We start from the raw sequence: 25,554 nt of genomic DNA on the forward strand, positions 1-25,554 counted from the left end.
CCTTATTTGTATGCAATAATGACATGTGCTTATCAGAGTGATAATGCAAGGAACAAACAAATGACATTTCCAGTATTAATATGTAAATTACATGCTAAGAAGAAATGATCAAGCGCTCCTGAAATACAGCAGCAAGCACTAATTGCATTCCTTGCCCTTCAATATGCTGTGCACTGTAGATAGCTCTGTTCCCTAAACAAGCATTTAAAGCTTTAATTTTTTCTGCTTCTTCATGCCTAAAGATTTCAGATACATTTTTCTCCCAAATTTGTTGCACTGTTTGCATACTGCTTTATTGTACTTCACAGAAAGGTGATGTTACCAAAGGTTTGCTAGAACAGCCTTTGTGTGCTCTGATTCCCTAGAAATCTCTGTAAGTTATTCCTAGCTTGGAAACACCAGGCAGAGTGCTGAGGTGGATTTCTGTGTGAGAAACCATTGCAAATAACCCTCTTTTGCAAACATATCCAGCCCCATCTTGAAAATTGATTGGGGATTTTTGTTTTGTTCCTAGTACATTTTTTCTGGAAATCTGTTCCAGAACTTCAGTCTCCAGATGGCTGGAAATCTCATTTCTTAGTAACCATTTCTTTCACATGTCAGCACTAACATATGAAATTGGAAAGGTTTTCTCTTGTATTTTCTCCTTGAAGCATTTGTAGTACAGCTGCACCCTCTATCTGGATGTGGCACCTTTGCTTTTTTTGAGCTGAATAAGTAATTTTGTAATAGTGTAATAAGATGACTCCCCATTTTTCCAGTGTTCTAGCCCCTATTCTCTGTACATGGGACAGTCTGAGTTTATTCCTTTAACATTGGCTGTTAGGAAATGTATGTGTTGTGTGAACGGGAGCCTTCCTTACCAGAACTTAACCCAACAATGCTGCTCCTGCACTGTCTGTGCATAAGAAGTAGGATGACTATGAATCCTATGGAGATTATGGAGACTTGTACAAAATATCTTTTCAGATCAAGCGCGACTGAGTGAAAAGATGCTGGTAGAATAGGAAAGTATACCTCAATATTCAAAATACCCTACATGTAGAGTATCCAGAGATGAACTGGAAGAAGCTATGTAGGACAATTCAGGTTCATCCTTGTTCCTGTCCAAGGGACTTATGCAAGCCCAGACTGTGTCCACCCATCACAGTGCTGTTTTGGGTGACTCATGACTGGGAATGTGCAGTATTCTTTTTCCTTACTGTAGCTGTGAGGAAGGATTACAAGGGGGAAAGATTGACATCCTCTTCTAGCAGCTACTTTTGTTGGCAGAAGGAGTGAATTGCAAATGATTTCCAAGCTCCTGTATTCCTTTGCCTGGCCATTGGCATTCACTAAGGAGAACTGGTAGATACTGGAAAAGGAAGATCCTGGTGTGTGAGACTAGTCAGAAATTTCCCCTGAATAAAGAGGGAAATTTATATCGAAGCTTTATTTATGTTTTTACATGATACCCTGCTGTATTTATTGTTGGAAGTGGTATAAATTAGTTTAAGAGAGCAGATTGCTACATGCAAGTAATAATGGCAATTTGGCAATGGCTAGAAGCAATTCCTACATGTAAGGCACCTGAAATGCTACATCAGCCTTCACTTTCTGAAAATGTGAGGTACTATTTGTTCTCACCTGCAGCAGGCACAGCGTTGCTATGTGGTAGTAGCAGCTATTCAGAGAAGTAGATTGGACACATCTGGTTTAAGGTAGTTTTAAAGCTCCTTCAAGCTCAGTCAACTCATCTGTACTCATTGCACTTGTATTTGCTCTCATAATTTCTTAAAGATGGCTTTTACACTGAGACATTAATAATTTCCTTTTGCTTTAAAGTCCTGCTTCTGAATGTAGCAGTGAGGTGTTAGAAGGAGCTGGGGCGAGTGTTTTATTAATCAAGAAACTGAAGGGAGACTTGAGGTGATGTCTCTGCCTCTGAAGAAATTCATTCCCTTATCTAGAAGCTCTTAAATCATCCCTAGCAGAGGTGACATTATAAAAATAATTCTGAAGAACAAAAGTTCTTGCCCTTGGAATACACTGCATTGCACCAAATGGTAGGTGTTTATTGCCTTTTTTTTTCTTGCAGGGAGTCTAGGTGGATGCTTCAGTTTCCTTTAGATTTCTTTCATCAGTTTTTGCAAGCTGATAACCAGAGTGGTGACTGGTACACCCCAGAGATTGGCTGGGGACACCCTGGGTTTATCCCAGTTTCAGGGGCTTTGGGGAACTCAGCCTTGGCTTGCCATTCACCACCTCTGAAGGGGTCTGATGGCCTTCCTCCTCCTGATAGTATAAAGAGGTGGAAACTGACACACTCAGGTAAATTTGTGCATAGAACAGAGGCAGTTTGGGGTTTTTTTTGGCAGTGAAAGCAATACTTAAGATGTGCTGAAGGTGAATTATGGGCATAAGGATATATGGAAAGGGTGCTAGTTAGAAGGACACTCACATCTGTCTCTTTATGTAGATTATTTAAAAAAACAAACACCCAGACTCTAGGAGACAGCATAGAAAGGATGAAGGTGGTGATTCTATGCCATTATATTAAATGGGGACCTAATCCATTCTGGATGGATAGATTTCTGCACAGATAATGTTATTTTGAAACAATTTCTGTTGTTTTTAGCAATTTTCCGGAAGATATTTTGGAATATCCCTTGGTTTGATTTGTTCTGGAGTCGTGTCAAGTATGGTTTAATGAGCTTGTTTAAATTCTGGTCAGGAGTTTTCCCCCTCTATTATAAGAGAGTATTTGAACTCTTCTATTATGCAAAATATTTAGAGTGTGTGTGTGAAAACTTAGAGTTGGTCTGCAGTTCAGCAACAGTAGTAAATAGTTTACTGGTTTAAATTTTGTGTGTCACTGGACACAGAAAGGGGGTTTGGGTGGCTTATGGCTCACGTGTCCAAGGTACCAGCTCAGATTTTAGTCAGGAAGATGAGACCCATTTTAAAGAAAATCAATAACTTAGCCAGGAGGCTTGGCTGCAAATACATCATATGGTCCAAGAAGCAAGTAGACAACTAGAATAACTCAATTTCTATCGTTTTAATATATTTTAGATCATCAACTTGATGCAGCGGTTCCTTTTTTTATTTTTCTTTGAGTATATTGCAATGATTTCTGCCATGTCGTTTTCATAATGGTTTCCAGAATACCACAAATTGCTTGGAACAGGAGCTGAGAATGACAATGACAATGTCTCAGCCACAGCAGCTACTACTGTCCTCTGAGCAGCTGCTCAGTCTTGGGGACAACTGAGGGGTACTAATAAAAAAGCCATTTTACTGTGTACGCCCAATTAATTTGCCTGATTTCCACAACATGACAAGTAATCCTCACTTTAACATCAGTTCTGAGACAGGGTAAGATGTTGAGAGGCAGCAAAGGTTTTAGCACAATCTAGCATGCAGTATGGAGTTCTCTTTAGCATAACAGCTTTACAAATTGGCTGTCTCTGACCTTGATACTCTCTCATATGGACTGTTATCACCATTCACTGATAATGGTGAATTTTGAGAGTACTCCTTGTATCTGATAGGGGAAATGCTATATGGGAATCTGAGGGCAGTAAGGAACAGAGGTGTCTCCTCTAGGTGACAGCTTCCTGCTATCTGGACAGCGTGAAACTCACCTTTTTTTTTTTTTTTTTTTTTTTCCAAGGCATTATGGAATTCAGATTTGTTCAGGGAACTTCTGCATAGGATGAAAGCATTGCATCAGCTTTACCTGCCTCCTGCTTGCTGCTTTGTGGCCCTCAGTCCTATAGGTGCTGGAAATCCCTGGATACCAGGGTGGCTTTGGAAGGGGTGAGAAGGGAGGCTGCTATGATGTGTATGGGGGTGGGAGAAGGGCTGTTCCAAAGACTTTCCAAATCTCTACTGCAACCCCTAAACTATACACATTTCAGCTTCACTTGGCTGCTTTTGTTAAAAAACTGCCACTGATGTAGCATTCAGCTGTATGTGACACTTTTAAAGAGCTTTCAGGTGAGGAGGGAAAGCAGTATTGTGTACAGAACTGCCACCAGGAGTCTACCAAGCCTGAAGTCATAATGGGGCTGAGGCTGTGCTGCTCTGTCCTAAAGGAGATGTGTTCATGCAGAGGAGAAAAGCCACTGGCAGCTTCCTAAGGAAGCATGGAAAGCTGGACATCCAAAAGGAGAAGTTTGCAGCTTGACTGTAGTAGGCTCCATGCAGGGAGTAGCCTGTGGAATACTGCTCTGCACTTGTGAGTGAGCTGGGAGCTTGCTGTGTCATCAACAGAACTGCTCTCAAAGATACTGGTGACTTTATTGGAGTCCCATATGCACATGGGGCCACTTGTGTGAAAGATTTCCGTCCCAAATGTGATAATGAGCTGATATTTCATTATTGTTTATGTTTAATTTTTCCATGCACCAGTGTTTCTGGTTGAAGTAATCAAGCCAGATAATGAAACTGAGACCTGGGACCCTGGTCTGTGTCCCAGAACAGTGGCCTGGACGAGGTCATGGCAGCAAAATTCCATCAGATTTCAAAGAGGGCTGGCTTTCATCCACAGCAATAAACTACCCTTATCCCTAGCCCTAATAGACTAAAACCATTTTTAGCTTAATTTGTCATGCTTTACCTTTCACTTTATTATCAAACATCTTTCATATTGTAAGCAATTCTACAATGTATATTAGAGGTAGTAAAACAAGCAGTGATTATGTAACTCCTAAAATTCACTTAGAATGATGACATATCATTCTAAGTTCTCTTTTGTGTGGCTTCCAAGGGGGGAAAAAGCATTAAAAGTTTTGTGTTTGAACATTTTCCTTAAAGAGAGTTTCTCTGACAGATGTAAACTCTTATTTGATCCTGCTATCTCATTTTTTCAAATAATGTGATTCCAAACATTTAGGGGAACTAATTCAAATCACTTAAAACCAAAATATTCTCCTCATCAGATACTAAAAGCTTTCTTAAGGTAATTTTGCTGTAAGTTTTCGGTGCTGTTTAGGTGGCCTGGAAAGGCCCAGGGATGGCCTTGAAGAGCCCGGCGCTTCAAAGGACGAGGAGAGACTTCTGATCTTGTCTCGGTCTCGGTGTTTATTAATTGTTTATCTAAAAGATTTTCTTTCAGCCCGACAGAGGTCTGCACAGCAAGTCAGCCATGGGCACACTCCACAAGCCCCTGGGCGGTCACTTATCTTTATACCCGAAGTTACGTGTACAATATTTATCATTTTTCCCCAATACCTTCTACCCTTATTAACCGGTGCACTTCTAGTAACAACCAATCCCCAAGTGCCACCATCACCACAGAAGATGGAGGCCAAGAAGAAGAAGAAGAAGGACAGGACACGCCCCAATTCATCCATCTTACTTCTTTAGACCCCCCTGTACCAAAATCCTAAAACCTGTGTTTTACACTTTAACTAACTTATCCCTTCACCATTCACCCAGTGAATTCCTCCCAGTCCTCATACAGGTGTCATTTCCTGTGTAGGATCAAAATCCTGCCACCAGACACTTCTGGCAACATTCCAGGATTCCCGAGCCCCCCAAGGGTGTTCTCGGCCACTCTGCACCTCCATCCTGAGGTTTGTGTTTTTTGTCTACTTTTGATTTGTAAGGCTTAAAAATGTAAATAAAGTGTGAATAATTTTGTGTGTGGCAGCTCTGTTGTAGGAAGGTCCAGGTAATTTTTCTGAGAATGGAGAGGGTATGTGAGGAGGGGCAAGGCAAGTATGTGTGTGTGTGTATATATATATATATAAAATATATATATATATATAAAAAAAATATATATTTTTTATATATATATATATATTTATATATATATACACGTATGCATACATATAGGGCAGGGCTTTGTAAAGAATATAACAAAAGAATATAACAAGTTTAAAGAGGAAGGAGACAGTAAAGGAGGAAAGAAGGTGGGAATGAAAGCACAAGATGATATAAGTTATCTGTAGGCACAGCAGGGTGTTTATGAGTCATTACAAAACACCTTTAATAAGAGGTGTGGGTCGTCCTTGACTGCTGTTAACGTGTGAGGATCTTTACCTGGCTGATAGATGTCGCAGCAGAGGTAGGTCTTGAGGAGAGATTTAAAAGAGAAGATTTCTATCAGATCTTTTTCAAAGGTTCATTTTCTCCTCTACATCAGTTGGAGTTCCCAGAGCTGAATCATTAATAAGCATTTTTTCTGATGAAGTTCAGAGACCCACAGCACTGAGAGTGGGATAAAAGTAAAGCTTGAGAGATTTGCCATGTACACAAACCCACAAGGGCTCACTCTTCCAATAGTTGCCTCATGTTTTCTGGAGAACTGTTGTGCATTAATGAGTCATGGCCATGCAGTATAATTCCCCTGCTCAGCATGTTCTTGGGGTGTTTTCCAGGATAACATAAGGCAAACTGCAGTCATGGGAGTGTCCTGAGGAGGTTGGTGCTGCCAGTCCTGACAAGCAGAACTGGTGTGAGTCCTGCAGCAAATCACCAAGTCTGGATCCATGGCAAAGCTTTTAAGTACTTCAAATGGAAAACACCGTTTGGCTAAGCCTGATCTCTTAGGTCTGTAAAAACCCTTTCATACATGTATGCTGTTCTTACAGGACTGTATCTCAAGAAGAAAAGTTGATTTAGTTCAGTCTCCAAATCCCTGTTAAAACTTTGACTTTTATGTCAAGGTAGTAAATTTTAGTTAGAGATGGATGGAACAGGCAGGAGTTTCTTTTAAAATTGATTTCTTTCTTTTAAATAGGGTTTGTGTTTTTAATCTCATATGCAGGATCTCATCTGTACAGCTTTAGGAATCAGAGTTTTACAGGTAAATATCTACAGAACTTGCTGAGGATGGTACAAGGCAGGTGCCTACCTATCACTGAGGACATGGATTATAAGTAACACTTACATGACTTGTGAGGGTTCCTCAGGGTGAGAGAGATAGACGAGAATCTTGCTTCATGATCAGAAGGCTGGATTTATTAATTTATGATATATAATACATTTAGACTATGCTAATAGGAATAGAAAGAAAAGTTCAGAAGCTGCTAAGCTAAGAATAGAATAAGAATCCAAAAACAAGAGAGCTCTCTGTGAATCTGTCCCTGAGCTTGGTCCTGTGATTAGCCCTTAATTGTAAACATGGAACATGAGCCAATCACAGGTGCACTTGCTACATTCCACAGCAGCCGATAACAATTGTTTACATTTTTCTTCTGGGGCCTCAGCTTCCCAGAAGAGGAAAATTCTAAAAGAAAGGATTTTTTATGAAAAGATGTCTGTGACATAACACATTATTTCCTTTCTGTGGACAAAGGCAGGAGATCTACTTGGGCTCACATCTAGCCTTTTATACCTTAACCTATGTCTGCTCATGCTGCTGAAGGAAGGATTTAGGGACAACTTTTTTATCATCACAGCAATCATGCCGTGAAAGTGGGGGCCTTTCCTTACACTCCCTGCCTCCATAGGAGGAGAGATTGAGTTCAACATTTCCAAGAGGAAATGGAACTCTTACATTTGAGCTTGGCCTACCAGGACTCACTGAGAAAGAAGATTGCTCCTCTGCTGTAAAATATTAGTTAGACCAGTCCAGACTTGTGCCTTGAAATTGAGTCTGCTGAAACCTTAATGTGGTACAGATTTTGGCACTAGTTTGGCCCCTTTCTGGCTAGGGTGGTTCTCTGGTTCACATGTTATTCAAAGATCCAGCTAGGTGAGATTGATCTTAAAGTGATAATAAAATGTTATGTAGATAGATTAACTTCATACAGGCCAGCAGACAGGCACTAACAGAAGCTAGACTTGAGTCAGTCATTTCCTAGTACTCCAAAGTCTTCCTCTTTGTTCTTATTCAAGAGCAACTACAGTCAAGCATGGTGCAATAGAGAGAAACTCTGGAGCACCATAGCCCAGGGAGGCAATGATTCTACTCACGCTGTGAGCAGTGGTAGCATTCAAACACACATTTATCATAGAATCATGGAGTGGTTTGGGTTGGAAGGGACCTTAAAGATCACCCAGTTCCAACCTCCCTGCCATGGGCAGGGACACCTCCCACTAGACCAGGTTGCTAAAAGCCCCATCCAACCTGGCCTTGAACACTTGCAGGGTTGGTGCACATCCTGTACAGAAAGTCCATTACCTCAACTGAATGCATGTTCATAAAAGCTGCTTGTTACTTTCTTTACTCATATTAGTTTATTGGTAAATAAAAGCAACAGCTCTCTGTTTTCTTCTTCCATGGAACAGCTGAAGGAGAGATGTTATTTAAATGGCAAGTGTTTTTTTTTTTCCTGCTTTGTGAGCTTCAGAGTTTCCTGAGAATCATTTAGATGAAAATTGTGCTAACAGATGAGTGACAAGAGAACTTGGGCATAAGGCATCTAATGTGCCTGTGACTCCCATTCTCACTCTCAGCAAATGTGTTTCAGACCATTTGTGGGCTGGAGGCCACAGAGTTTTGTGTTCAGGCTGCTGGAAAGCAGAGTCCTGCTGTCATTTCCAAAGAATATGGCGGTGGTTTTTTTTCCCCCATTAGATAAAGGGCTTTTCCCTCTTTTATTCCTAATCTCTATCAAAACTCTATCTCTTTGAATTCTTTCTGAATAATTTCATATGTCATCCCACTTCATTGTTTGTCTATCCCCCCCTTCCCCCACTCATTTATTCCCTGAAAATAACAGGTGTGTCCAACTTCTGGTTCAAATACAGGTTTTATTTTCTTTATTTTTTGCTTTCTTTCTGAGCAAATATGAAATATAAAAACATTCTGCATTGTCTGGTGATCAGCTGTCCACAATCTTGCTAACACTGGCCCCAAATGTTTTGATTTCACAAGCTGATTTCATCCAAGTTTGTCAGAAATGTAAAGATAAGAAAAATAATAACCACCTATGAAAATAATAAAATAGCTGGTCAGGTAGAGGAGGCAGCGGGTTCATGCCCTATCAGGGCAGAAGCTGATGTGAAATCATGTTGCTTAGACATCAGAATCCAGAGAGTCAGCAGAGGCTTGAGATGCAGATCTTCAGGACACCATGTTTCATCATCTCTGCTGCTTATAGAGCAAGGGATTTAATTTGTCTCTCCTGAGAGAAACATTGAACTGCTCTTCTTTACTCCCAGGTGTTATTGGTGCATTTGAATATTTTCTTTCTTTCTTTCTTTCTTGAACTGTCAGTTATGATTAATTTAGGTTTTGTTGATGCTGCTCATTGCATAGAAAACTTCTGACTGTGACATCTACAATGTGGAGTCTGTCACCTGATTTTTCTTTGCTGTTTTTATGTCTGTTCAGGTATCAGAGAGGAAATAATGGCTGTACTCCCAAGAGGGAAAATGACCACTAATGGATTAGGTTGTATCAAATGGATTGTGAGAATGAGATAACAAGCCATAACAGGGCTGAGGTACCCAACACCAACCACAATAAACCTGAAATTTATTGGCAGCAGAAATGAAAGTCATAACCCAGAGAGGAAGGTAAAATTATATAGACTCAAATTTACTATGGAATAATAGTCCCATTCCTTCTTACGTTTTCTCTCAGTGAAGAAATAAACCTTTAACCTCACATATTTTTCAAAACATCATTTGAAGATAAAAATAAGTGATTTTGTTGATATAATGTCTATTTCCACTGAGAGCTCTTGCAAAAGAGATCAAGTAGATACCATCTTTCTGGAAAACACTCAGATTAAAATCTACTGTCTGCCAGTGCCTTCCGAATGGAAGAATGTGTTAAAGAGCAAGACTTGTTTTATTCCTTTAGAAGTAAGTGAAGATAGCGATGAATTTACATGCTTACTTTAATAGGGTCCCTAACTTGTGCTTTGGAAAAAGGTGGCAGTTAAGCTTTACTGTATCAGAGTTATGGGGATATATTTCTTTGGTTCTCACTGGACAAAATTTCAGCTTTCATGGTGTCAGACTCAGTAAGACCAATAACAAATAATATCTAAAATTTTCATAAAGTTTTGAGGCTTGAAAATTCTACAGTAATTGCTTTCTTCTGTCTTGAGATATTCACGGTAAGTTTGTGGCACCTGGCAATGATTCAGCAAGGGAAGGGTGACTTCTTCTGCACAACAACTTATTAATGAGCTGAGTTTATCTTTTGCTCAGATGTTTGACTTCTCTCATGTAGTATTTTTGTAGATGACCTTTTTTAGCAAATTTCAGGAGATCAAAATAGAGGTAGGAAAAAGGGAATATGTTAGTGGAAGGAAATATGAATAACATGGTTAAAGTTGGTAAGAAAAAAACAGATGGAAGTTTTCCTTTGAATTCTGGAATTTTATTTATTTTCCAGAAAACTCATTTTGGAGAAGAAAGATAGTGCCATGTCAAAATATCACATTGCAAGTTGTCTCCACCTGTGACTTCTATGTCCATTGAACCAAACTATTCAAAACTCAGCTGTCAGAGGAAAAAAAAAGCTGAGCAATAGGTGGGAGTATTTTCAAGTTTTAAAAATGTTTGTTTTGGTTACAGAGCAAAATTAGAATCTCAAAAATATTTGGGATTATAAATCTTTAGAGCACACAACTCAGATGAAAGCATGGTTTTGCTTAAATTTTAAAGCAAAGTACTTTGAACACAGAAATTTTAATTTTTTTCCTCAAATAATACCTAACAACAATTTTTAGCAAGTCAAGGTGGGAACTGTTAATTGAAAAATTTCTCACCTGCTCCAAAAAGAAGTCTTAGATGGCTTTGATTGCATCTGTGAACAGCATTCTCTGAAACAGCAACTTGTGCTCTCTGCTCTTCCTTTCATCTTCATGAGAATGGCTACTGCATGCTCAGAGCTTCAGACAGCCAGCACTGCCACTTTTAAGAAAAAACAACCAAATTAACTGCATAATTTATCAAGAAATTTTTAAAAATTCAAGACCAAATTTTTGAAGAATGTTTTGCCTCATGGCCTCTCTATTATGAACTTAGTTTTATATGAGATTGAATACATTTTAAACTATTTGCAGACGAGGCAATAAAAAATTCTGGATTACTCAGGACTCTGCATAGCCAGGCATGTTTCCTTCTTACATGCTCTTTGACAGTTCTGGTATCAACTGATAATTGCCAGCTCTGCTGTCATGTATCTATCTAATTATTGGTTATTTCACATCATCATGAGCCAACTTCCCCTGTCCTAGTGCTGCCCAAAGGTGGAACAAAAAGGCAGGCTCACACTTTTTTTTGTTCTCCTTGGAAAAAAGAAAAAGGAATTATCTCTGGAATAAGAGTGACAGGATCAAGCAATATTGTAATGGTCACGGTCAAAGCGGAACCACTGGATGTGTCATTTTGTCAGTGTGCACTCTCTGAAATCTGTCTAGCTTTGAGGCTGAAATAAATCCACCAGTAAAATAACATCTTATACCTTAAAAACTTTTCTGGCTGTTAGTACCCCAGAGAAAATTTTTCATCTCAATTTAATCAATTATATCAAACTGATATTAGAGTTTACCAACTGCTGTATGTGCTTCCTATAGCTATTCTGAAGACTTTGTGACTGGGGGAGAAACAACAATATATTAAATCTGTATAACCACCATGTTGATGTGAGCATTAGTTGATACCACATATATATATTAACACTTCTTTATTGATATAACTGTCTCTGCCTGAGCAGACCACAGTAATTTAGTTAATTTAGTGTAGCTATCAAGGCAACTGAATGAAGGGAGAAAAGTAAATGCTAGTCACAGAGAAGCGGAGGTAATTTCTGTCACTCCTTTGAAAAGTGCCTTTTCCAATCAACAGCAATTTATGTGAACAGAGTAGAACAGAGGTTCTTACAAAACCTACAAAAAATGAAATGTCATTTTTATGGATAATGATGCTATTTGCTCTAGAGAATTCTACTTTTACAAGAGCTGGTTCAGAACTCGCTGGTCTTGTCTCCATCAACCTTACATTTCTTGGCATCAAAGATGTCAACTGAGTCCTATAAAGTAAATATTTAAGGATCATGGGAATCATCCCTTCAAAATTTTGCATAAGCTTTTTTCAGTGGCATCTTTTTTGTCAGGATGTGCTTGCGGTACAAGAGAGGAATGATTTTCCCATTGGAAACAAGGAAGCCTTAAATTATTTTATTTCATTCTGCCCTTGATAGAGCACAATGTATTTTAGGCTTTGTGTAGGCTGCATTTTTACTCCCTGGGAGCACCCAGACCCACAAAAAAAGAAACAGCATTGCACTAATTCTGTTTTCTTGTTTCCTTTCAAGTTTCAGCATCGTGACTGGGCTTGAGCATCTGGATCTGCCTGTTTGCACTTCTGCCAGGGGACCAACACCCACATGCTCTTCCTTCCCTCACCCCTGCCTGCTTCCTCCTTAGCCCAACCCAGAAGTCACTTTTCTTGAGAAATGGGCAAGCTGTCAGCATCTCCCCATGCTTCCAGGACAATGTGCCGTCCCTCGTTGCTCTCAGAGGTGGGTGACACCTGCTGTCCTCTGTGGGCTGGTCAGAAAGCAGCAGGCGGAACTGACTCCAGGGAGGCTGGAGCTGTCCCTGTGCTGCGTGGGGAACACACACACGTGCCTGGCTGTGCAGGAGGACTGATGGGAGGTGGTGGGTGGTGGAGCAGAGCCAGGGCCACCCATGGCCAACCTGCTCAGCTGAGATGGGCCTTGAAAGCTGTAAAACCTTGCACAGCCAGTGAACATTGGCAGAGAAAGTGAAGGGCTTCCAGCTGCCATGGCTGCTCTCTTTCTGGAAGAAAAAGTTATAAAGTACAGCTGTGCTTTGAGAATGACTTATTATTGCCCTGTTTCTCTGCCTGGGAAAGGCATTTTGTTTCTCTGCCTTTAATAAAAGTATTCCTTGGGAGGCCATTTGTTTCCTTTCTACCGGTGGGGACAGTTTGTTCCCTGAGTCCTTTGCTCTGCTCATTGCATCAGGATAATTTTCCCTGGTTTCTGGGTGAGGACTTTTGCTGCTCTAGCAGTGATTTACTTTAAATGTGAACCCACCTATTGCCATGTCCACTCAGGTCCTGGCAGAATGGTGAAGGAATGGCACAGTGTGGTGCCCAGTGTTTATCCAGTGCCTGTTTAAGAGGTGACGGTCAGTGTGGACTGCCAGACTCACCCAGACTCAAAGTGACAGCTGGAAGGAGAAAAACCTGGTATCCTTCTACCAAACTGAGGATGGCAGTCTATGCTAGGGAACATATCTGAGAGACAACCAGACCCAAAACCTTTGAAGGTGAGGTTTCTCTTGTGTCTAGTCGTGCTTTACCTGCTGAAAGACTTTCAATGAAACAGTTGAAAAGAGTATGTTAATGCCTTTTCACAGTGTGACAGAGATTTAAAGCACAGATTTTATTTTTTTTTAATAAACAGAATGTTGTTGAATTTCTACCAAAGTCTCTAACCCTGCTTAGAATTTCAAAACCAGCTTTGGACTGGAAAAAATAAATCCAACAATGAAGGAAAATATTCAAATCCTCCCCCACACCCTCCTAATAAAAGGAAAGAGGAAAAAAGTGATATGTCACTTTAATATTAAAGTTAAAAGGCTTGAGAGAGAGCAGAACTCTGCAGAAGAGAAAATGATGGGGGTGACAAATCTTTAAAGAAAAGAAAATGGAGTACTATTTTTAAAATTCTTCTATTCTTTTCAGATTGTGGTATTTTATAGAGCCTTACAGATTACAAAGCAGCTGCTTCCCCTGAGCCTCACAATGCTTTCTCCACACACCACTGGGCTGGGTTTTTTTTCTTTCCTTTTTGTGTCACATTGATCTTCCCTTGTTGTGCTGTCTCTAACATGCCATTAGGTGCCTCTGGCTGCCAATAGTGAGGAATATCAGGTTCTTGTGAGTAAACTGCCATTAGGCTCTTCTTGACATGACTTAAAACATTAAAGTTTGTGTTTGCTCTTTGAAGATATTTTGAGAGGTTAGGATTACCTTGTTACTGTTTTTACTACTTGTACTGAAGGAGTTTCTAGGGGCCCTGATCCAGATCTCTTGTACTGGAATTGCACAAATGGAAATTAAAAGGCAGGCCCTGTCTCCCAGAACTTGCCTTCGAATGAGTGAGACATAAAAAAGGGAATTATAATCCCCAATTTACAGCAGAAAGTTTTTCACTGCTGCACAGAAAAAGTACAAGTTCCAGATAGAAATAATATGGACAAAGGAGAATTATATTACACCTATCCTAAAATCCCCACCTTCTTACAAGCTTTAAGGTGAAATGATGTGTTAAGGCAATAAAACAAGATACCCACAGTGGCTAACAAGTGCAAAGAGTTCATTAGTCATATGAACCAGCTTGGTAGCTCTCATTCATTCTTAAGATGTTGGTTGCTGTCCGTGGTACCCAAAAATCAATATTACTTGCTCACCTCTTTTCAGGAGTACGCCAGGAAAGCTCATGCTGCCCAATGCACTGCAAAGTAACTTCTGTGAATAGGTGCAAAACAGCTTTATTGTCCCTCCCTTGGATCCTGCCTCAAAATACCCCTCTGTGTCTGTAATTTCTGCCAAGCCCTGATGAGGATGTGCCGCTGGTGTGTGGATGCTGTTGTCTGTCTCACCAATCAATACTGTCTGGTGGATTCCTATCTGCCTGTAAGGACCTGTTGGCTCTTGCTAAGTTTGTGGGTGGCCAGGACAGCACTTCCAACCTGTAGAGCTCTTCACACAACAGAAACCTAGTAAATGTTGGTTTTCTAGGTTCTGAAGTAATACAAACAATAATAACAAATAAGAATAATAATAAGCATTGAGAAATCTTTCTTTGCATCTCTATGCTTGTGTGCTCAAATACCCTTCCCCTGCCCCTGATTTCTGCCACCCTGGAACATGCTTAACAAAGCTTGCCATGTGTGGGAGCAATTTGCAGCCACTGATATTAAGGATGCCTGTACTTAATAATTGAACAGAATTAGCATAATGTTTGACTCATTGAATTTCTGTGGGGAAACAGTAACCTCCAGCGGTCATTGAAAGTCCAGTCATGTTCTAACAGACTTCAGTGAGTACAGTATTAGGTCTGTTTTAATTTATATCTGGCTTTAAAATTTTCCTTGAAGCCCTAAATTATACATTCACAACCAATTTCTCATAGAACACATAGATGCTAGAACTGTGCTCTTCAAAAGGTTTCTTTTGCCTTGGTTATTTACCTTTGCCAAGGGCCTTGAGATTCAGAAAAAAAAATCCCTGTGAAAATGAAAAGTAATACCAATTTTTAGTGAAAAGTGAAAACTTTTTTAAGGAAACAGTACAATCTATACAGTCAAGTCTGAACTTGACTTAGGAATGTCATCTAAATACTAGATGAATAGATCCTTTTAAAGTGGGGGACATCCTTCAGTTAGAGGTAGGACTAAGACAACTTTCTTATGCATTGTAATTTGTTTAGAGGTTAGGGTCTGAAGTGAGACCTGCATTCAGGAATGCTCTACTTTGACCAGTCAGCAATCATAGGGAACAGGGGTGGAAGAGACCTTGGGATGACTCTTACCCTGTGTCCTTCAAGGCTGGGCTATCTCTGGTGAAACTCTCACCCCTCCGCTTCCTTCAGGCTGCCTTCCCACAGGAGAGGGAAAGGGAAGGTCAGGAAGGTTTTGTGTTCCCTTGTGGTTCCTTCTTGTATTAAAGACCCTGACTATTTCTGGCATGGTCCTGGAGCTGCTGTGTGTTGCTGATAGTGGAAGGCTTGCAGGAGCTGGCACAACTATTCCCTTTCCTTCAGGGAAATTACTGCCTGAGAGCTCAGAGCCTAAATCTTCAGAGTGCTACCTGCTGTTGCAACACAATAATCTGAACTAGCACATCATAATTAGCTTTTCTGTGACTGTGTTTTCAAGGGGTTGAGGTTATGAATCTGACTTGGGTGGGGTCACATGTACTCCTTCAAAGTTTTTAATGTTGTTTGTCCACAAGGTGAGGTAAATTGTTGTCATCTCAATTTGAGAACTGAGGACCATGCAAGTGCACGTGTTTATATTTATGCTCCTGGTCAGGCACTGTCTATGTAACTACTGCAAACTGCTCAGAGCTTAGAGCTGGCCCAATCTGTCAAACTGGGAATCAAATATATTAATTCCTTCTGCAATTCAGCTGGAATTGCACTCTCAGGTGGCTGGAAAGGCACAGGGAGAGCCAGCAGAGAGACATCTTGTTTGACGGCAGATAGCCAAGATGCCTGCTCTGTCTGTGCCTTTCCAGGCAGAGCACTCTGTTGCCTTGTTCCCACCTCCTGCATGGACAGTCATCCTCTCCTGCTTTTTGAGAGCAGCCAAGCTCTTCCCTAAGTCCACAGGCTCGTCCTTGTTGCTGGCACACCCCATTCTCGGGTGTGCCTCTGCTGTGAATCTGAACTCTGCTCCTGCTGGAGACACCCCCTGGACTGAGGGCTTGCATGACAATGAGGGGGTGCTTAGCTGAAGCAGGAACATGAAAACACCAACAAAATTAAATTTAAGAGCAGATAGCAGATGAAAGAAAGAAAAAAAAAAAGAGAAAGGTAGCAAGCTGTGATTAATATGGGAAATAGGTAACAAACAGGAAAGTTAAAACAGGAGTAATTAAAAAAGACCACAGGCAGCCCAGTCAACATTTTATTTATGCCACAACTGGTTGTGCTCAGGGAGAAAGCAAAGTTGAAACAGATGAATTATGAGTGCTGATCTCTTAGTCCTGCTTTCTTTCAATTAAGGATTACTTCTTATCTTTATTTTTTCTAATGAAGACTGCAAACCCCGATTAGAGATTTACCAACAGCTTCCCTTGATTTTTGTTGTTTTTCTTGTCTTTTTTTCTCTATGGCATTGTGATACTTAACATCTTTGCCTCTCCTTGAATGGGTCAATTGCAGGAAAATTACAATACATGCCTGTCTGAAGTACCAGTGAATTGAACACTCAGAAGACAGTAAGTGATGTTGTTCTTAAATGCAGGCTATGGGTCAAAGAAAGCAAAAAAATATTTTGGTGAGATTCATGGGATAGGTGAGGCCATATTCCAGATTTTAGACTAGTGTCAACAGGAGTGGATGTATGGCTTAATTACATTGGGGTTTTTTTTCAGTAACTGTGTAGTTCTTGTTTACTTTTTAAATATAATAATTCCTATGTCATCTGGCAGGAAATTTAGGTTTTAATTCAGCAAAGATGGGATTCAGGTTCCATGTTACTAGATGCTACATGAACCCTGGAAATATGCCTTCATATAGGTGGTTTTTCCTAAATGATATACATTGGAAACAGGCCGTTGTGGAACAAAAACTTGGCACAGTTGTAAGCACTGTACATGTTAGTTGCAAATGGGAAGTAAGATCTAAGAATCATCCTTTCTATACTGTAAATAGCACCAGTCTCCTCCAAGACTGATCTGGAGATGTTCTGAGACAAACTGATTATATTGATGTCCTGAGAAGATTCCCTGACACTGTCCATGGAACCCGATAGCAGGAGTAGTTACAAAGCTGAGTGTGAAAATCTCCTCAGACTATTACAGGAATCCTATAAGTTTATTGAAGTCCTACTCCCTCTCTCTCTCTTTCTCTTTTAAAAATTACTGCCTTCAGAATTTAATTTCTGTATATTAATGGCATATGTGGAAATGATGGAAAATCAATATGGTATTTCTGGATACAAAGGCATACATAAATATTACTTTCTCCACAATTAGGAAATATTTATGTTTATTCAGCCCCTGTTTCATCTTTCTGCTCTCTGCACAGTCCAATGGTAGCATAAATAATATTTAAACAATGCACTGACTCACTTTCATCCATGTCTCTTGTTAGTTAAATTATTAATAAACACTTGGTGGAAAACTGATTTCAACTAAATTTAGCAGTATGCAGTGCATACATTTTTATTTGATTTAGCTTTTTAGGGCTCCCTTTACAGTCAGTGTGGGGAAAAGCAATCCCAAGGAGTGATGCACATCATGAGTTTTAGGTTCATTGCTTAAATGAGATGAACTATGCCCTAAGACACTCATCTTCCTCCAGCAAGATCTGTTGCAGATGTCTTAATTTGTAGACATGAACTTTACCCTTTGTTCAGATAGCGTAATTTCTATGAGCACCTGGATCATTCCTTATAATCATGTCTAGCCTGAGGGAGCTGAAGGCATTACTCTCCTGTGGCATGAAGTACTGCTGGGAGTGATCTCCCTTCATAAGCACTCACTGGCTGATAAAATAGCCACTATTTTTTATGAGTGTCCTTGGTTGCTTTTGTGAAGGCATCTCATTCTGCTCCTGCTGTGTTAAATATCTATCAGATTCAGTCTTTCAAAAAAAGAAAAAGCGACGGAAGCATGCTCAATGCCATGACTCAGGTTTCCCTCATGTGGAAAAGGGGTTTGAGAAGCTCCTGCTGGGCAGAAGCTGGAACAGCACCTCAGGCACTGAGTAGACTGCAGTAGATAGGAGGGTGCCTTGTGATGGTAAATGTGTCCAGGATTAAGCCAGAGCAGAGAGGGGATTTTATTTTTTAAATTTTTTGGTCTGTTAGTTTTGCCTCAGCCTCATGCCAGTGGCTCAAGTCCTTTAGTGGATATAGCTGTTAATAATATTTACAACACAAGGATTTATAGATACATTTATTCTGGAGGAATCTAATCACTGCATTGCTTTCGTAAATGTAGCTGTATCAGAAGCAAACAGCGCATGAATTATGTGTCTCAGCAGGATTGATCATGCCCTTAGGAGCTAACAGCAGCACCCAGAGAACAATTACATTCTCCTGCTCCCAATAATGAAGTATTATTTAGAAACAGAAAGTCATTATGTAAAACTTTGAGAAATGATACAATTACATTACATTACACATACTTTTGTCATAGACCTGGCTTACTACATAAAATTTAAATGCCTTCTGAGAGGGAATTCTGTAGTGCTGGTTTCCTGTGCTGTGCTTGTGCTTCCAGGCACTTTGCCTTTTCTGTTAGATGATGAAAGAGAACTGTTTAGGATTGGAAATATCATATACTCTGAAAATTCTAAAACCTCATTTATAAAAAGAAGTAGCACTTGAATAAAAGCAGAAATCATACTAATATTCAGTCAATTTCATATTAAATAGCCCGTTAATTTGCCAGTATCTATTTCATATTTTGGTTTACCATTTTATTACAGCAATATGTAACTCAAAGAAGTGAACACAAGCATCATTATTTCTAAGGTTATCTATCCTGATAGTGAACATGATTTCTTCTTTAAATCTGTAATTGTTTACAGATTTAAATTTAAACCATAAGTTTTCTTCTTCTATTTGCATAATAGTTGGTCTTTGTTTTGCATGCTGGTTTCAACTGATGCATGGCAGGAGCTGTGTGAGGGAAGGAAAATGAGCTGTGTTAGTCTGGCCAGTGCAGCATTCAGTAGTCCCAAGGCAAAGCTCTGCTGGGGGGCTGAAATGTGGGGCTGGGGCAGGTGCCACCCCTGCATGGAGGCAGAAGTGGGACACAGGCAGCATCGTGGATGGCCAGGACAGATGCGCTCTGTCACAACCTCTTCTGCTTTAGCTATAGAAAGTGAGATGGGGGGAAAAACCTGGTAAGAAAGGCTAACACAGCATTTCCAAAACACCTCAGTAACACTCCTAAATCTTCAGGATTTTTACCTGAGGCTAGAACCACAACAAACATGAGTTAGTGCCTGAGCGACCTGGCATTGTCTTAGTGCCTCTCATTGCTCTCACTAGCAGTTTTTGTTTACACAAGCCTTTCCTTGAAGGGCAGAGATGTTAGGCATGTTTCATGACAACCTTCCTACACCTTTTATTTAACTAGGACTCTGCCACAGTGTGAAAAGAGCTCAATGCTTGTTCTTAGAGAAGCCCCCAGGACCCCATAGGAAAAGCTGTAGGAAGCTCTGTACTATGGAAAAAAAAAAGGAGCTGTTACAAGTGCATCAACAGCCTGTTATTTAAAGGAAGTTGCTTCTCCGCTTCTATTTCTGTCTCAGTAATTGATTGTGGATGGTTTCAGCAAATGTGTTGCATCAAGAACTCACCAACATGAGTGGAATTGAACCAGGGTTGATTTTTTCACCACCATCTCCCAGTATTTTCTAATGGGTTGTGTTGCCATGTTGCTTTTTAAAATAAATTCTGTGGCAACCACATTACATTAACAGCATGTGTGTGTGTATTTGCACACTGGGAGAGTGGAGCTCCATCAGAAAACTTGTGAGAAGCCAGGCACTCCAAGGAAATCTGATGAGACCTGGTTAATCATTTACATGTTTAAGATTTTCTGCCTAAGTCTTACAGAGCAAAAACACTGAAGTAGTTCCCCATCATAATTGATTACTTCAGGAGGCTGCTAAATGCCCACAGCACTGGAATAATACATAAACCAGTCTACCTTACCCTCCCAGGAGCCATTTTCCAACATTTTAGTCACAAGCATTTGCTGAGAGCTCTAAAAATGTATTAAAATTTTAAATAGGTGGAAGCCCCCACAGATTTGTTATGAGAACAGCATGGTTGCATTTTGACAGTATTTAACCTTTATTTCAACTATTCTTATGAATATAATGCCTTGTTTACTTCTAGATCCTATCCAAGCTAATAAATTGTTGTTGAAAGCGTTGCATTGCAGAAGGCTGTCATTAGCATCTCACACAAGCTGCATTTTTGATGGCAGTCAAACTGAATTAAACCATACACAGACACAGTGTGATATCTCAGTGACTACCCTCTTCCTCATCATCCCAGGGGGTGACTTTGTATGAAATTCAGTGACATAGAGCTCCTAACACGTTCCCATTTGTTTTTAATCCAATCCTTTCTATGATCCCTAGGCACAGAGATGAGAGCTTTACATACACTCTTGTTTCCTGTATGTTGACTCACTCTATGCACGTCTTGGTTCCTGAATTTCTGATGGCCAGGTTATATTAGAACACGCTCAGGTCCAGCACTGCTGGTGACCGACAGTGACACTTGGAGCAGCTCCAGATGCTGGGCAGCTCTGAGACACAAGAAGCTGCTTCCGTCCCTCGGCTGCCAAGTGGTGCCTGCTCTCCTCTGTGCCTGCTAACAAGTGTGAGATGGGTTTTGTTTTCCTCTATCTTGTGTGATAAAATGTCTGTGTAGTTCCCACTTATTTCTGGAAAGCTGCACTGCATTTCAAAATTGCCAGCTCTTTTACAAAGAACAGTAGTTTTCAAATTATGCAGTGGTTTGTTTTTCAGTCAAAGGACACAAGTCCTTTGACTGAAACACAGTTTGCTCCTTTGACTGAAACAAAGTTTGCACTTGGACACAAGTCATTACAGGAGATTATTCACTTACTTTGGAAAGAAAAATCCAACCCACAAACAGTTATTAGTTTTAGTGGTTGCAGTGAAAAACACAAAAAGTCATTACTCAGGTTACCTCAATGGCAAATTGGAATGTAAGTAAAAATTATGCAGTATTTATTTTTTCAACTCCAAATTCTAACAGAGTTATATCTATAAAAACAAAGTCTTTTTTCTGCCTCATAGTCTGAATATTTCTAATCGATAGGCTGATGTTGATGGGATAGTGCTGCACAGGACCACACACTCCTTGTAGATGGTGGTCTTCATTTCTAACCAAACTCCCTCATCTGCCTGTCCCTCCTAGGGAAACACTGTGTATGGGGTAATCCTGTGGTTTCATTTAATGGTGCTGAAGCTTCAAGAAAAATATTAAAAAAAAAGAAATGTATAGACTGAAAAATACCTGAGGCTAAATGCAGTGGTATGTTGTTGTGCAGAAGAATTCAGAAAACTTGGATAGAAATGTTATGGAAGATCTGAAGGAACCCCCATCACGAAAGATTATAACAACAAGTCTGGCAAACACCTTGCAGGAAAGACATTGGGACAGTGAAGCATTTGGGCAGGGATGGACTAAGTGATGTCTTAGTATCTTTTTTAGTTAGCTCTTTATTTTCTATTTTTGGACCTTGTGAATGAGTTTTGCAGGACCCTCTGAATCTGAGGTTTTTCCCCTCTGAAGATAATACTAAATCAAAGATGATAATAAAATTTTTACATATTATGTCTGTGTAATTACTTTAATCTACAAATGGTGTATTAGAGATGTAAAACTGATTTTCATAGCAAGTTGCTTTTCATAAAGCCAGCTTGATGGACGTTGCTTCTGCATCTGGTTTTTGATTGTTTCATTCCTTCCTAAATGACCCTGTCATTTTTCTGAGCATCATTTTATTTCTGTATTTCTGGTTACCCTTTGGGATAATGGTGTACAATTAATGATTTTCCAATCTTCTGAAAAGTCCTTCAGTGATCCAAATTCTATCAAATTCATATCCCCAGACAGGCTTCATGGCTTATTTTCTAACTGGGTGCAATGTCTTTATGCTAAGTAAGCCTAATGGAATCTGTAGAAATCCTGAGTTTAATTCTTGGAAAAGCGGGATGGACTGCCTGAAAGATGGGGCTGTTTGTATGCACACAAATGAAATGCCATGGTCAGAAATATCTTACTTTCTGTTGTAACACAGGAACTTCACACTTCAGTGACTTGTATGCTTATGTAACTGTCCAGCAGAAAAAGCAGCTTAAAATTTCTTGTGACGTCTGTTTCACAACAAAAGTTACTGCTTTTTCAGAAAACAGCAAATGGAAATATTTCTGTTTTGTTTTAAAGAAGTGATGGTCTTGAAATCTGGGTGTGATAGCACCAGAGAAACAGCTTTCATTTTCTGTATTGCTGAAGGGGATTGCAGTAGTGAAACAGCAGAAATCAGTTATAACAGCTGTTTTCATTAAAATGGCATTTTCCTTGCTGCTCTTTCACTGATTATCAGTCTTAACTGGATTAAAATCAATGCAGTGGCAAGTATTCATTATTAAAATAATTTTCCTAGTATGTTCAGTGAGATGAGCAACTGTATGTGCACCATGCCCTCTTTGACAGCAAAGATGATATGAGACTATGCATAGTTATTAATTATTTTCATTTTAATAACGAGCTGGTATTAAAGGGAAAAATATAATTTTCTCTTCTGCCCTATGTAAAGACTCTAAGTCCATTTCCCAAGACATTTCAGAGTATTGTGACAAAGGAGCTGTTTGTCAATAAGAAATGTTCATGTTCAAGAAAGACTTATTTACAATCTGCAAATCTTTGAGTTGTTTTTCCCCATCTGAGGGGCTAAATTTGGATTTTTTTCCTATCCATATTGATATATTTTTCTAAGTGGATGCATGATATTCACTCTGAAAGCCCACAGACATCCAGGGAACATGTAGGTAACTTGCTCAGGTTTTGTGAAAAACATTGAGAAATTGACTTTCTGTCCAGTAGGGTTTCTGTAAATAAACCAGTAGTGTGCTTGTGTATGTATGAACTGGGATTAGAAAAGTAATTGTACAAAAATTCTAGCATATTAAGAAAAGGTAGCATTATTTAAAAATTTCTGCATATTTAAATTCTCATTTGCTTTGAATGGTAAAAAAGAGCTAACAATGGAAGACAAAGTGAAGAGTTGGAAGAACAGATACCCGTTTGCAGCTGGTGTGTAGAGAAAAATGGTGTCAAATATTGGATTTAGACATCACAAAGATAGCATCCCATTCTGCTCCCAGCAGGAATGTTGTGATTGATCTCAGTACTAATAGGATCAAACAGAAATACAAAAGGCATGTAGAAGTGGATAAAAGCAAAGTGGAAAAAGAATAAGTTTGGCCAAGTAGCCTGCACTGATACAAAAAGGTGGCAGTTCTTAGAATTAGGCTTTGCAAAAAATGCAGCACCACTGTTCAAAATGTACAAACTAATTGCAAAAGGACTGATGTGCATAAGTGTTCTACCTGCCTCATGACTATATTAATAACTGGGTTATGTAGGTATGTATATGGCTACAGCTCTTTGGTCTTCTGCATAAAATAATTGTTAGTAGCCTTTCTAGCAAATAAAAAAGAAAATTTGAAGTATTTTGCAATAAAATAGACCATACCATACCTAATCCAGCAAAATCTTTCCAGGGCTCAATGTGAAACAAGAAGTTCCACTCCTGAGATGCTTTTTAATTTATCATTTGGTGGCACAGGAGCACATCATTAGCATTATTCAGCATTATGAGAGCCATAGTATCAACAATAAAAGATAATGAAATAGGATTTTTATTTAAATTTAGTTTTGATTAATGACATTGTAAAATTTTACCACAGATGAATAGAAATCAGCAAATTGAAATAAAAAAGGTAATCTTTCTTCAGTTCACATCTTGAGGGAAGACTGAAGGAGGCTTCAGTGAAAGGCTTTTGAATAAGAAGTGATTTTGTTTGTGTGTGATGCTTCCTAGTGTAGAAGGGAACCTGTAGGCAGATATTTCTGTCTTGGTCTTAGAGAAGTTTATCACAGATCCATGTGATAAGAATCTGAAATATCTGTGGCAGTCCTTAGCAGGGAAAAAGAAGGGAATAAATTATTAATTCCATTTACTTTAGAAACTTACCTTGGGATGAGTATTAGTCTCTAAAGAACACGATTGTTCCCATGGAAGAGGAAGCTTCCCAACTTAGGCTAAAAGTTAGCCTTAAACTTTCAGCCTGCTAAGGTTAGTGTTTCTCAATATAATTGAATGTTATTCACTTTAATTTATGCCTCACTGTCACATTTCTCTCTTGCAGCTCAGTTTCAAGTATCATGCTGCTACCTGGCTGCCTCATCCCAGCCTCTAACATGAAAGAGGAAGAAGCCTTTACCACCTTAGGGCACAGAAACACCAGATGCCATGTTTTGGCTGGAGGCGGTTTCCCTGGATTTGCTGTCTCCTGCTCACCACCTTCTCTAAATGATATTGGACTCGTGGCTTTGGTTTTATTGTGAATTACGGTCACTCCCACCTATCTCCATACACAAAAACTTTGCTTTGAAATCAAGTAGGAGAAGATATGCATGCAGCATGGTTTAATGCATGACCTACTTTGGGAACCAGAGCCAGAGCAGCAGCCCTAGTGCAGAAAGGTGAGGACTTTTGCAAAGCTGGACACCTTAGTCTTGTGGAAAGGACAAGCTGATGCAGCTCCAGGTATCTCTGATTTCTTTGGAACTTCTTTCTCTGGATTCTCTGTGCAGCACTGCATTTTGTCAACTAGACATTTTGCTTAAGTTAATATATGCCTAATAAGTATATGTGCCCAATGAAGACAGATGAGATCATTTTATGTAGAGAAGTTTCTTAGAACAACTGTGGAGCTTGTGACAGAGAAGTAGTTAATTCAGCTGAAAAAATATATCTAAAAAGGCACAGCATGTGTTTGGAAAGGGATGTTTAAATTGCGTTACTTATTCAGGCATCATGAAATGATTATTTTTGAAAATATTTTGGCAAAGTCTCCTGACATGTAACAGATAGCTTACAATTTCTATTGCAATATTACAACGTCCTGTGTGGGTCGCTGTTGGTGAGAGAGAGACGGTGAATCTTGTTTCTTGATCAGAAGGCTGAATTTATTAATATATGATATAATACATTATAGTTATACTAAAAAGAATATAGAGAGAGGTTTTGCAGAGCAGCTAGCTAAGCTAAGAAGAGATAGAAAAGAACCCACAACAAAGTTGTGGCCAAGGACTCAGTCCCCTGGCT

General features: G+C 39.5%; 1 pseudogene; it reads right to left on the minus strand.

Annotated features, from left to right (window-relative positions):
• LOC131555473 (nucleoporin NUP42-like) overlaps positions 1–16,292 on the minus strand; it is a 28,505-nt pseudogene extending 12,213 nt beyond the window's left edge.
• Between the last annotated feature and the right edge of the window lie 9,262 nt (positions 16,293–25,554).

The sequence above is a fragment of the Ammospiza caudacuta genome, chromosome 3 (assembly GCF_027887145.1).
Source record: "Ammospiza caudacuta isolate bAmmCau1 chromosome 3, bAmmCau1.pri, whole genome shotgun sequence".
NCBI lineage: Eukaryota > Metazoa > Chordata > Aves > Passeriformes > Passerellidae > Ammospiza > Ammospiza caudacuta.